Genomic DNA, 13,923 nt, shown 5'->3' on the forward strand with positions numbered 1-13,923 from the left:
GCAGCGCGAAAACCGACCTCCACCTGCGCGAAATTAAAACTTAGATCCCATTCTGAAAAGTAGGCCGTGGTGGGAACTCACTGAGAGCTGGCTGCCATCCAGGAGTGACTTCCCCGACTGAGGATTCTCTGCCTAGCAGACTCCCTGGCTCCCCAGGACACTGACTTAACCTGCTGATAAACTTTCACTATTGCCTGTCTGGGAATGGTGAGGCACTGGTGGAGGCGGACGTGTGGGCATCCTCATAGAGCCCCAAAGCCACGATATGCTCTTACCTCATCATCGCACCCCCGGAACCACGTCAGTATTTCAGTCATCACCGTAAAAGGAGGCACTTCTCGGCCGTTAACAATCTAAATTAAGTCCTTCACTTTGTTGCCAATGTCCTTGGCTTGTCTCAACTTTATGCTTATTTTGGCAACCCAGAGGTGTCAAATGATATAGAGGAAAAAAAACTCAAAAATGTAAAATGCTGTGTTATGCTAAGCAAGATAACCCACTTTCAGGATTACATGGCCCTGGGCATTTCAGTCTCCACATTAAGCGTCTGAGAGCCAATTCCCACCGCACTTTTCAACTCACTTCGACTGCTAGCCTGTCTTAGTTAGTTTGGGCTTCTATAAAACAAACAAACAAGCAAACACATAGACTGGGTAGTTTAAAAAACAGACATTAGTTTCTCACCATTCTGAAAGCTAGAAGTCCCAGTTCAGGCTGCCAGCAAGATCGGGTTGCGGTGAGGATTCTGTTCTTGGCTGTATGCTTATGTAGAGGGAAGAGAGAACTACTTTTCTGGTCTTTTCTTATGAGGACACTAATCCCATCATGAGGGCACCATCCTCATTTGTTGTTGTTATTTTTCAGTTGTTCAGTTGTGTCAGACTCTTTGTGACCCCATGGATGCAGCACACCAAGCTTCCCTGTCCTTCACCATCTTCCTGGAGCTTACTCAAACTCATGTCCATCGAGTCGGTGATGCCATCCAACCATCTCATCCTCTGTCACCCCCTTCTCCTCCTGCCCTCAGTCTTTCCCAGCATCAGGATCTTTTCAAATGAGTCAGCTCTTCGCATCAGGTGGCCAAAGTATTGGAGCTTCAGCTTCAACATCAGTCTTTCCAATGAATATTAAGGGTTGATTTCCTTTAAGATTGAGTGGTTTGACCTCCTTGCAGTCCAAGGAACTCTCAAGAGTCTTCTCCAACACCACAGTTCAAAAGCATCAATTCTTTGGTGCTCAGCCTTCTTTATGGTCCAACTCTCATATCCATACATGACTACTAGAAAAACCATCCTTGTGACCTCATTTAAATCTGATTGCCCCTCAAAGATAGCACCTCCAAATTCTGTCATCTTGGGGGTTAGGGTTTCAATATTTGAATTTTGAGGAGCCACGAATACTCAGCCCATCACATACTCCAGTCGATCTTTGGCAGCATCAGGACGGTCTGATCTACCAACGTCCATATTTCTGATCTACCACTGCCACTACCACCTCTACCGTTACCTTCTCCTACTGGTTTAGGTTCTAGAATTCAGCAGTATAATCTCTCAGTTCCTACTTCTGGTTCACCACACTCACCTGGAAAAACCCCAGCTCAGTTAAACCCAATTCTCTGCCTTTACCAGAGGGTGGATGGAGAAGAACTCACAACTATCTTATTTTGTGTCACATTAGACTCAGGACTACAAACTTCAAATAGTCCCTATTACTTCTCACATAGTCTGTTCACTTTCTTATTCTCTGAGGACAGACTCACACCTCCTCTAGTCTCTTCAAATCTTGACATTTTCAGCTAATGACTTTAACTTGCTTTCATTCAGTTCTTTGTTGTTCAGTTGCTCAGTCGTGTCTGACTCTTTGTGACCCCATGGACTGCAGCACGCCAGGCTTCCCTGTCCTTCACCATCTCCCAGAGCTTGCTCAAACTCATGTCCATTGAGTCAGTGATGCCATCCATCTCATCCTCTGCCATCACCTTCTCCTCCCGCCTTCAATCTTTCCCAACATCAGGGTCTTTTCCAATGAGTCAGTTCTTTGCATCAGATGGCCGAAGTATTGAAGCTTCACCTTCAGCATCAGTCTCTCCAATGAAAATTCAGGACTGATTTCCTTTAGGATTGACTGGTTTGGTCCCAGGACTTGCAGTCCAAGGGACTCACAGGAGTTTTCTCCAAAATCACTGTTCAAAACCATCAATTCTTCTGGGTTTAGCCTTCTTTATGGTCCATCTCTCACATATATACATGACTACTGGAAATGAATAGCTTTGACTAGATGGATCTTTGTTGGCAAAGTAATGTCTCTGCTTTTTAATACACAGTCAAGTTTTGTCATGGCTTTTCTTCCAAGGAGCAAGTGACTTTTAATTTCATGGCTGCAGTCACCATCTGCAGTGATTTTGGAACCCAAGAAAATAAAGTCTCTCACTGTTTCCATTGTTTTCCCATCTATTTGCCTTGAAGTGATGGGACAGGATACCATGATCTTAGTTTTCTGAATGTTGAGTTTTAAACCAGCTTTTTCACTCTCCTCTTTCACTTTCATCAACAGGTTCTTTAGTTCCTCTTTGCTTTCTGCCATTAGGGTGATGTCATCTGCATATCTGAGGTTATTGATATTTCTCCTCTCAATCTTGATTCCAGATTATGCTTCATCTAGCCAGGCATTTTGCATGATGTACTAACCATATAAGTTAAATAAGCAGGTTGACAATATACAGCCTTGATGTTCTACTTTCCCAATTTTGAACCAGTCTGTTCCTCCACATCCAGTTCTAGCTGTTGCTTTTTGGCCTGCATCCAGATTTCTCAGGAGGCAGGTGAGGTGGTCTGGTATTCCCATCACTTGAAGAATTTCCCACAGTTTGTTGTGATCCACACAATCAAAGGCTTTAGCATAGTCAATGAGGCAGAAGTAGATGTTTTTCTGGAATTCTCTTGCTTTTTCTATGATCCAACAGATATTGACAATTTGATTTCTGATTCCTCTGCCTTTTCTAAATCCAGCTTAAACATCTGGAAGTTCTCAGTTCACACACTGTTGTAGTCTCTCTTGGAGAATTTTGAGCATTACTTTACTAGCATGTGAAGTGACTACAATTGTGCTATAGTTTGAACATTCTTTGGCATTGCTTTTCTTTGGGATTAGAATGAAAACTGACCTTTTCCAGTCCTGTGGCCACTGCTGAGTTTTCCAAGTTTGCTGGGATATTGAATGCAGCACTTTAACAGCATCATCTTTTAAGATTTGAAATAGCTCAGCTAGAATTCCATCACCCCCATTAGCTTTGTTCATAGTGATGCTTTCTAAGGTCCACTTGACTTTACACTCCAAGATGTCTAGCTCTAGGTGAGTGGTCACACCATGATGGTTATCTGGTTCTTGAAGATGTTTTTGTATAGTTTTTCTGTGTATTCTTGCCACCTCTTCTTAATATCTTCTGCTTCTCTTAGGTCCAAACCATTTCTGTCCTTTATTGTGCCCATCTTTTCATGAAATGTTCCCTTAGTATCTATAATTTTCTTGAAGAGGTCTCTAGTCTTTCCCATTCTATTGTTTTTCTCTATTTCTTTGCATTGTTCACTTAGGAATGCTTTCTTATCTCTCCTTGCTATTCTTTGGATCTCTGCATTTAGATGGGTATGTCTTTCCTTTTCTCCTCTACCTTTTGCTTATCTTTTCTCAGCTATTTGTGAGGCCTCCTCAGATGGCCATTTTTCCTTTTTGCCTTTCTTTTTCTTGGGTATGATTTTGATTACTGCCTCTTGTACAATATCATGGGCCTCAGTCCATCATTCTTCAAGCACTCTGTCTATCAGATCTAATCCCTTGAATCTATTTGTCACTTCCACTGTGTAATCATAAGGGATTTGATTTAGGTCATACCTGAATGGCCTAGTGGTTTTCACTACTTTCTCCAATTTAAGTCTGAATTTGGCAATAAGCAGTTCATGATCTGAGCCACAGTCAGCTCCCAGTCTTGTTTTTGCTGACTGTATAGAGCTTCTCCTTCTTCGGGTGCAAAGAATAAAATCAATTTGATTTTGATATTGACCATCTGGTGATGTCCATGTGTAAAGCCATCTCTTGTGTTGTTGGAAGAGCACATTTGCTATTACCAGTGCATTCTCTTGGCAAAGCTCTGTTAGCCTTTGCTTTGCTTCATTTTGTACTCCAAGGCCAAACTTGCCTATTACTACAGGTATCTCTTGACTTCCTACTTTTGCAGAATGGTCTCTGTTTACACCAAGGCAAACCATTCAGTATCACAGTAATCCAAGTCTATGCCCCAACCACTAATGCCAAAGAAGCTGGAGTTGACAGAATTTACAATTCTTGGTAGATGTTGAAAAGTAAGTTAGAACTTTCCTGAATCTCAGCATTTATGTATAAAAGTAAATAAAACACAAGGCTAAAACTATAGTTTCCTAATGTCATTGGCCAGGAGCTGAAAATATGTGTCAAAATACCAGAGATATATCCTGACCATACCTGAATAATTTAGGAAAATATTGAGACATCAGAAAGGTACTCTCCTTTCCTCTCTAGGTTATTTGACCAACTTGACCTGATCACATGGTCAGGGGTCAAGAAATGCTTCAGAATTCAAAGCCAATTCTTATTACAAATTCTTTATCACTCTTTTACCCAGTTTCTCTTTCTTTCTCTCCCTCTCCTTTTAAAATACTCTTTCCTATCTAAAATCATTTCACTAAGCAACCAAGCTACTCATGTAATCCCTTAAATACTAAACAGAGTAATAATGCCTACATTAGGTTAGGGTAACAGCATTTTACCTACTTGAACTTTTGATTCTCAAACAAAGCAATAAGCAGGGCAATTTTCCCCCTATTTTTTAGAAAAGTCTTGAAGACAAGTTTCAGAGATGAAAAATAAATAAATAAATAAAAGGTTGAATCAGAGGAGAAAGAGATTTGGAGTCAGAAGAACTGAGTTCAAGCCCAGGACTTGTTACATTTGAAATCTGCTCTTGAGAAAGTCATTTAATAACTCTAAGCTTCAGTTTCCTAACTTGTAAAGTGAGAAAAGTATTTGGTACCACTGACAGCACCATTCTCTAGTCAAATGTGTGCGAATGCAATTGGTAGATGATCAAATTGACCCATCCATTCATACATTCATACATTCAACCTACAAATATTGACTGACCCTCCACTATGTGATAGGTATTTTTCCTTCTGAACATCTACTGGAGAGAAGAGATATGGTTCCTGCCCTCACAGAGCTCACAGTCTAATGCAGGTGGAGAGGAGAGAGACACAGATAATACATTAGTCACAACAATAAGAAAACACATGATGCTCACTACAGATGAGGTACTGTTAAAAGTGCTTTGCACATGTTACCTCGTTTAATTCTCACCACATCCTTAAGAATGGGTACCACCCTGCCACATTTTTTCAGTAAAAGAAACTGAGAGTTGGAGAGGTTAGTTATGGTTATGCAAGTGCAACGAGTATAATTACTATAATTAGTGAAGCTGAGATTTTGAACGCAGTGGGTTGCTTCAGTTCTGTGATCTTAAGGGCTACACATACTGCCTCTCTTAGCAAACATGTAATTAGATCTTGTGCTATACACTACTGAAGAAACATTAGAATGTGGTTATAATTACTATGAGAAACTTAAGTATGATGGCCAAGGAAGACCTTAGGAGGAGCTGACATTCAAGCCTGCTTATAGTATTGAGGTTACTACAGGATGGTCCTGAACTGGAAAATATGCTCCATCACACCTTCAACCCATGTAAATCCACCTTTAGGTCAAGGATAGAATTTGTATGTTGACTATCGCCTCCGGTATGCCAGCTGCAGGTCCTCATAATTACAGTGGTATTAGAAATAATTTAAGGTGTCTAACAGAACTTGAATATTTTCCATGAAAATCCTGTTTCAGGGCATTCAAATGAAAAATGGCACCCACTGAAAAAGCTGCACTCTGACATTTCACAAGATAGTGTACTTCCCAGCACAAATAACCTGGAAAAATATGCCTGAAAATGCATTTGACATCATCATTAATACTGTCAGATTCCAGAGATAAGAAAGAAGCTGCTCTTCTATATATACTTTTGGGTTGCCCACAGCCAAATACAAACACTTCTTCAGCTTCCTGGCAACTATTCATCCTCAGAATATTTGTCTGACATTTATCTTTAAGGTAATAAAAAGGTGTATTTAATTTAGTAATGGATTTCCCAGAAATCAGCTCACTTCACGGTATTTTGAGGAGACACTGTTAGATTTTATTTCATTTTTCTAAGAGAGAGAGGTTCAAAAGAACTGAGCATGCAGATTGTAAAAGAGGAAAAGTACTGAAATGAGGAAGATCCTGGATTATGGTAAAGGGATTTTCTGGTCCTGGCCTCATCACTGACTAACAGAGAGGCTGTGGAGAAGAACATTTTACCTCAGGGACTCAAGTTTCCTCACTTTAAAAAGTGGAGTAGGCTTGGTAAACTGCACATCTGTTGTTTCTGTTTGTCCAAGATCTGTTGTTCGTTCTTCTTGAGCTTGTTTCTTGAATTTTCCTGGTGGACTGTCCTACTAGTCACAGTCAGGACTGGGCCTGGAATGAAGGTGCTCAGCTCTCTCTGGAGCTGGGGAGGGGATGGTGAGCCAAGGAAAACCACTGGAGTCTACCCCCAGGAACTTGAATCTTGAGGGGAGTGATCCTGAGACGGAAAAGTCTTGGTATCGATTCATGGCAAAAGCTGAGAGAACAGTGATTAATGTTGGTCTTTCAATTTTCAGAACGGCCCTTGATCCATTTCTTTCAGAAGTCTGACTTTTCTCCTTTTGGTACATCCCATATTCTTTCAAATAAATTCTTCTCTCTGTCTCCATCTCTCTCTTCCTCTCCCCATCTCTCATTTTTCAGTTAATTTAGCCAGAGCCCACATCTGTGACCCCAAACACCTAACTATTACAAAGAATCACAAGACATTCATTTGCTAAATGATTAAGATCTTAAAAAAAAAAAAAAGCAAACAAATAAAACAAACAGAAAAACCCTTAACACCTAACAGTATCCTCTGGCAAGAGACATAAGAGATAAATTTTAAATCAAATTTTGTATTTACTATCAATGACTTTGGCCCACCATGGTCTCCTGTGATTCCCTATCAGGGCATAGTAGAAGGTGATCTGCACAATTCTAGTGAATGTCATTCCCCAGAATATGCCTTTCCTCTGGGGATAGGGGCTATCCTGAGAAAGTGAAAGTGAAAGTGGCTCAGTTGTGTCCAACTCTTTGCAACCCCACAGACTCTACAGTCCAAGAAATTCTCCAGGCCAGAATGCTACAGTGGGTAGCCTTTCCCTTCTTCAGGGGCTCTTCTCAACCCAGGGATAAAACCCAAGTCTCCTGCATTGCAGGCAGATTCTTTACTGACTGAGCCACAAGGGAAGCCCAAATCCCATAGCAATGATTCAAAGAGCAGAACAAAAGGTTGCATTACAGAGCTTTGCTGTGGGTGTGCATTGGCATATTAGTGTGCTGGGAATGGATTACATCTGTCTCACAAAGTATTTGTTTCTTCAGGTTGCTTCTGGTTGTGAGCATCCTGGTGGGGAGGGCGGGTGGGTAGAGTATCCTCTGCTAGCATGTCCTGAGGGTTGCTAGCGAGAAAACCAGAGGAATCATATCAGAACTTGCTGTTCCATCCCAGAACAGAGCCAAGAAGGAACCCCACCACCAGGAAACCCACTGAGCAGAGTCTGGAATCACTGAACATACATCTGGACAGTCAGGTGCAGAACATGTTACTGTCACAGCCTCAGGTGTGGCATGTTGGGGGTAATGAGAGAATGGAAAGATCCAGAAGTGTCCTCATGGGTATGACTGATATCCCTCTTAGATCTGTTAAGTCTGTCCATGTTTTTTATGGGGGGTCCAGCTAACTATGTAGCAACTGCCCCCAAATACATACACTTTCTGCAAATAAGAGCATCACTTCTGTTTTGAAACACTTGACATAAAAATACATAATTGGATTTAAAAACATCCAAGTTATCACAGAAATGTAAAGGTTACTTTTATCAATGAAGGCAGAGTTATTGGATTTTTTCCAATGTAATTTCAAGGGTTGCTGTATTTTCAATGATCACAAAGCAATGATTTTAGATTTTTATTAGCTACGTGTACAGTTTCTCTTCAATGATGACTATCAAGAAAAAGAACTCAATTTTTTCTTGCATACAACACCCCTCTGGATAAATGTGCCACTAGACTTTCCTTGTCTCAGCTAAACGGCCTTGTTTCCTGTTCTGAAGGCTGTGTCCTCTCCTTTGATGAGCTTGTTTGACCCATACTTGAACTGTGTTCGTTGTTCTGTCCCTGTGCCTCCTCATATGTGTTCCCCTCCCCTGAAATGCATTAACATCTCTCCTTTCTGAATTGTATTCATGCTGCTCTAACGTTCAGTGACCTCTCTTTGAACACCAGTGGTCCTTATTTTGCACTATACATTCTAGCTCTTGATTATGAACTGTTTTATTTGATACCTTCTAATCTTGTCCTCCCAACTGTAGGAGTGAATTGGGAGAGAGATGTTTGCCTTTTTTCTTCTGTCCATCTCCCTCCCTTCCACCTTTGCTCTCCCCATTTTGTTCAGCTCTTCATTAGTTCTATGACATTAGAATAGGCTCCAGGCCAGTTTCCCTGGATTCATCTCTGTTTTCTGATCAGTTCTTTAATTTTGTACCAGGATAATTCTCCTAAGCACAATTTTGATTATGCCACTTATCTGCTCAAAATGCTCCATAGTTTTCCAGTCTTTACCCTGATGTTTATTTAAGGGCTTCCTTGGTCTGGCCTCCACCAATCTGACCCTTTACTCTCCCCTATGCAGAGCCTACACTCAAGATACCCCAAACTACATGGTACTGCATAAACTATACTCGTCTGCAATGAAGAAACACACTTTTTATGTGTGCTTCCTTTTCCACCCTCAAAATTTATAGACAAAAAACAACTTCCTGATGAATCTTACTCAATCTTTTCCAAGTCTAAAAGTCTTTTAAGACTTTCCTTGGACACTGTTTGTAGATCATGTTATTTTTGGCATCAATTGTTTTATTTTTCCTCAAATATATTTTGCTGCTTGTAAGCATGGATCATATCTAACTCATCATTCTTTTCTTTTTCTCTTGAACCTTCAGCATAGTACACATAAAAAGTTCAGTGAATATTTATTGGATGAATGAATGAATTCCATAATTTCTACTCTCCCCTGCAGTAGCTAGCACAGTTCTAGAATAATGCAGAGATTCTGAGTACATACTTATTAATTAATTTAGGGTTTTATGAGTCGTGATTCTGTAGGAATAAACACTCTCTCATTCTCTCTCCTCTCTCCCAACCCTTTGAAAATATTGACAATTCTCACAAGAAGTACAAAAAGACTCTGACACACACAAATGAAAACTTGTTTTAATTAGTCCAGAGTGACTCCTGTTCTCTCCATCCTTCAATAATTATTCATTGATTGCACAGAGTTTGTCTAATGATTAATTCAACAAGAGGATGTTGAGCTTCTGTCCGGAGCTGCTAAAAAGTGTGCTCCAGTCACCAGATTTTCATCCTCTTCTCTTCTCTGCCCAGTGTCTAGCCAACCAACCGTGATCTCTCTTAAATATTATAGGTCAAATTCTCCTAGAGAAACAAGTCCCTTAGGAAGTTACTTTAAGCTGGTCTTTGGGCTCTAACAGATCCAAACATGTCCCATCATCCATATGCTAGCTGTCTTCTTCTTTCTCTGAGCACCTGTTCAGTTATGTGGCTCTTGTGTAAATCCTCTGGCCTATTCTGGTCTCCTTAGCTGTTAAACTCCTCTGTGGGCCAGGACTTCTGTTTTATTTGTCATGCTAAACTACATTTCTCTTTATGCTGTCTTAATTTTACTATCATAATGATAGATACTATGTTTTATTTTTATTGAGGTATAAATAACATGTAATATTACATTGGCTATAGATGTATAACATAAAGATTTTATATTTGTATACATTGTGAAATGATCACCACAATAAGTCTAGTTCATGTTTGTACTGATACATAGTTACAGGTTTTTTCTTATAATGAGTGCTTTTATTATCTACTCTCTTAGCAACTTTCAAATACACAATATTTCAAATATACCATTCAACACTGTTAACTATAGTCACCATGCTATGTTTCATAACCAACTATAAGAAAAACTAGAGCAGGAGTCCAGATGATTTTAGAAGGAAACATTTTCCCAGACATGGAAGGCCATGTAAAATGATGTAGAGAAGTGGCTCTGAACCTTTGACACCATTCACACCACTTTTTTTGTCACAGTATGTGCTCAAAGCACTTATGGAAAGAGCAACAGCAAGATAGCACTTAAAATTAAGATATCTCATGATTTTAAAATAAAATAGAATTATAATTTCTTAGTAATATACAAACTACATGAAAATTACATATTTAAAACAAACTTTACTCCTTTAGTTATATTTTAGATAAATATTTGTTCACTGATATTTGAAAAATAACCATATTCATGTTGGACTTTATTTTGATGTGCTAAATTAATACAAATTTGATTTCACATAAGTATGGAATCACAAACGGGAGAGGATCTCTTCTGTCTTTGCAGATGTATAGATGTTGCCCGCTCAAACTCTGGAATTCTCAGACTCATTGACTCAAGTTTTACAAGAACTTATATGTCATTGATTTGTAATCTAGTGAAATATTTTCTCATCCAGTTTTTATCTTTTATAGGCTCCAGGCATAGGAAACATGTGCTGCTTGGTTTAAAATCTCTCCTTCTGAGACAGGACATCTTCTCCATATACAAGTTGATCTGTTATTCTGAAGCATGAGGGCATCTGTTGTCACAGAATTCACTATGTTGGTCATGGAGGGAGCACACGACTGAAGTGATGCCTACCATATGTGACTCTCTATCCCCTGCTCATGGGGATTTATCCAGAGATGCTCATGAAACCAGTGGAAGCCTCTCAGAACATTCTCCCAGGAGTTTTCTAACTAGAGATAAGAAGGAAGAATGCCCTTCCCTTTTTGGTGATAAGATTAAACAAGCGTTAAATTCCAAATTGCCTGTGGTCATGTTTCCTCGACTAAATGAAGAAAGGCTCATAGTAGTAAAAGAGAATAAGGCTGAATTAAGAGAGAATAAAATATCAAAGATATAGAGAGATTTCTTGGAGTTTCGTGTCTTTGAATTCAATTACCCACAAGATCAGTTGCAGAAAAATCTGAGAGATTCAACTACATGAGTCAATAATTGGCCCCTTCCCCAACCACCTGTGCCTGAATTACTTTTCTTCTAATTCCAGTCATTTGTAATCAAAAATCCCTGTGCAATACACACTCTACAAGAATAATACTACTAATGATATTTTAAGAGTTCTCTGGGAATAAAGTATGAGGTGTTAGCAATCAGTGTCTAAATGATGTCAAGCTAAAATCTTATCATGCTGTCATGCTGAAATGTATCACAACAGACTACAAAGTAAGCCTCAACACAAGTTATTCATCATTGTATAACTTGTTAGAAGGGATGATGATAAGGGGGTCTGTGAACCATCATAGGAAGTGATTCTGGTGCTTCATTACTTGTGGGCACGCATAGCTTGTCTACGTACATAACTCACTGGGATTAACTGAAGTTGGCAAATTTTGATTGGAGAATTGTCCAAGTTGTGCAATGGGCCAGTGTGTGTGAAGTGATGTCAGAATAAAGATAAGCAGAGTACCGGCAATTTAAAAGAGCTAATATATGCAGTGCTCTTTAATTTGCATGTTGGATAATTAACTTATATTCAATTTAGAAAGCCTAGTCCTTCCAGAAAGAACGACCCAGGAAAATGACCTCACACCTAAATATGAGCTTATTTTAAATAAGGCTAAACTTTCTTTTTATGATGACAAACTGCTAGTTTATTCTACAGGCAAAGAGAAAAGTTGCCTTGGAGCAGATCTTTGCTTTCAAAGTGTCGACAAGGACAAATGTAAACTGAACAGGAAACATTCTCAGAGAAGGTTATCACATAGCTTTTGTAGCCAGGGAAGCTGCTTTTCTGTTTTCTTTAGTATGCAAAGAGGTGAACTATCTTATAAAAAGTTGCACTGAAGAAAGAGACCCAGACTCTGACACCTATTTAACTGGGTACAGACTCTGCAGGTGACCTAGGATAGCCCTAAACAAGCAGTCTCCTGGTAGGAGGAGACATAGAGACACAAGAAAAACATGCTGGAAAGAGTTTCTGATTCAGTGACCCTGGACCAAAATAATAGAGCCCAAGCAATGTCAAATAACAGCTCCCTTTGGAGGGACATGTAACTAAGATGGGAAGTCCCTCTGGACTTGACCCTGACATGGTGTGGTGTTTAGAGGGACAATGACGACCATTTACAAAACAAGACAGTTCTATCCTCGGTATTGTTGCAGCCTGTGTGAGATGACACCACCCTTAACAGCAGAAAGCAAAGAAGATCTAAAGAGCCTCTTGATGAAAGTGAAAGAGGAGGGTGAAAAAGTTGGCTTAAAGCTCAACATTCAGAAAACTAAGATCATGGCATCTGGTCCCATCACTTCATGGCAAATAGATGGGGAAACAGTGGAAACAGTGACAGAGTTTATTTTGGGGGGCTCCAAAATCACTGCAGATGGTGACTGCAGCCATGAAATTAAAAGACTCTTGCTCCTTGGGAGAAAAGTAATGACCAACCTAGACAGCTTATTAAAAAGTAGACAACTTTTACTTTGTTACTTTGCCAACAAAGGTCCATCTTGTCAAAGCTATGGTTTTTCCAGTAGTCATGTATGGATGTGAGAGTTGGACTATAAAGAAAGCTGAGTGTCAAAGAATTGATGCTTTTGAACTGTGGTGTTGGAGAAGACTCTTAAGAGTCCCTTGGACTGCAAGGAGATCCAACCAGTCCATCCTAAAGGAAATCAGTCCTGCATATTCATCAGAAGGACTGATACTGAAGGTGAAACTCCAATATTTTGGCCACCTGATGGGAAGAACTGACCCATTGGAAAAAACCTTGATGTTGGGAAAGATTGAAGGTGGAGATGGGGATAACAGAGGATGAGATGGTTGCATGGCATCACCGACTCAATGGACATGAGTTTGAGCAAGCTCCTGGAGTTGGTGATGGACAGGGAAGCGTGGTGTACTGCAATCCATGGGGTCACAAAGAGTCAGACACAACTGAGCTACTGAACTGACTAATGTATCATATCCTAGGAATTTTGAAAAAGGGCTGGAACTATAAAAGTGTTATGAAAGTGTTCATGTTCTCAGTGAAAGAGATAATAGAATTAATATTAATATCTAATTAATAATAGAATTAATTAGGGATTATATTCTAGAGATTTAAGTGCTTGCTATACTATTTAAGGAAAATGTCTACAAATTTCACTTAACATCAGAACAAAATACAAACAATTCCTTGAAAAGTGAAGTAACGTATCTTCTTATATATGGATGCAGAAGATCTTTAGTTTAATGGTAAAGGTGATGAGCCAGGACAGACTTCCACAGGAAATTTCATAGTGTGATAAGTATTATAAAAATCAAATGGAAAATAAGAAGAGTTAGCTATTGAAATGTCTTCTAAATAGTATTATTAGTTGATATTAGAAAGAATTGCTATTGTTGTTCAGTTGCTAAGTCATGTCCAACTCTTGGCAACCGTGTGGACTGCAGCTTGCCAGGCTTCCCTGTCCTTCACTGTCTCCCGGAGTTTGCTCAAATTCATGTCCATTGAGTCAGTGATGCTATTTAACCATCTCATCCTCTGTGGACCTCTTCTCCTTTTGCTTCAATCTTTCCCAGTATCAGGGTCATTTGCTGGGTACTGGTAATTAGATAATATTATTGAAGATAATCTGGA

Source organism: Dama dama, chromosome 20, assembly GCF_033118175.1.
Source record: "Dama dama isolate Ldn47 chromosome 20, ASM3311817v1, whole genome shotgun sequence".
Taxonomy (NCBI): Eukaryota; Metazoa; Chordata; class Mammalia; order Artiodactyla; family Cervidae; genus Dama; species Dama dama.